The sequence below is a fragment of the Manacus candei genome, unplaced genomic scaffold, assembly GCF_025592945.1.
Source record: "Manacus candei isolate 608988 ecotype Guabito, Panama unplaced genomic scaffold, ASM2559294v1 h1tg000003l, whole genome shotgun sequence".
NCBI lineage: Eukaryota > Metazoa > Chordata > Aves > Passeriformes > Pipridae > Manacus > Manacus candei.
Genome location: NW_026138051.1, coordinates 11,588,966 through 11,589,988, shown reverse-complemented (window position 1 = coordinate 11,589,988; position 1,023 = coordinate 11,588,966).

Genomic DNA, 1,023 nt, shown 5'->3' with positions numbered 1-1,023 from the left:
AGAAATTGTTATCCAATGTCTAGCCAAAATGTAAGCCCATTATTTTCTGTCCTCTGAAGTGGATGCAGAAAGAATTACTGCATGAAGGAGAAAGTGAGGGTCAAAGCAGGGTGGTAGAGACACGTCAGACTGTCCACCCACCTAGACTTACTGATATTGTGGCAGAGACAAACTAGTGTAAAAGGGACTTGTGGGAGGATTGAACTCCAGTTCTGCTGAAGAACTCCACAGGCTCCTTCCTTACCCTCTCAGGATGCCCCTGGGGTGTGCAGCAGCCAGGTTAGGGGTGCAGGAGGGGATCAGGCAGAGCTTTAGCACCACAGCACAGCGTGTCCTGCTTTGCTTTGCAAAGAGGGAAAACTCGTATTCAGCAGCAGATTGTGAAACAAAGAGTTTACTTATGAAAATAAAAACCACAATACTCTGTGTCTGACATACTGAACTGCCTTTTATATTACATTTCTTTCCCATTGAAAGCAATTTCAAGTCAGAAACAAGTGGGGATGAGGTGGAACTTGTTTGCATGTTTTTAATGTCAACATTTCTCACAGAAAGATGAGGAACTGAAGGTGATCTGCCTGATTTCAAGTAGGCTGGGTGTAGCTACTGTACATTAAAATATTCATCTTTTCCACTAATTGCTGTGTGGGAGTTATTCACAGACTGAAAGAACCTTTTGTATTTTCTATTGTACATACCAGCTCTAAAACATGGCTCCATTATATTATTTTACTCCTCTGTCACTGGCACAGGTTAGTATTTCACTATATTATCAATCATAAAAAAATCTTTACTTCAATGATACACAGATAAGGGCATTCAAAACTGAAACTAGGATTTGGTTGAACAGGCAAGTTACCAATTCAGACACATTTGCTGAAAGGAAGCCTCTCCTTCGTAGGAGAGGAAAGTTGAGTCTCTCTTGTGATGTTATGAAATGGAGTTTAACTCTTGCTGTATTCACAACAAAGTAATACTAAAAGTCAAACTTCTTAATTGCCACCTCTGAAGATGGTAGGATTT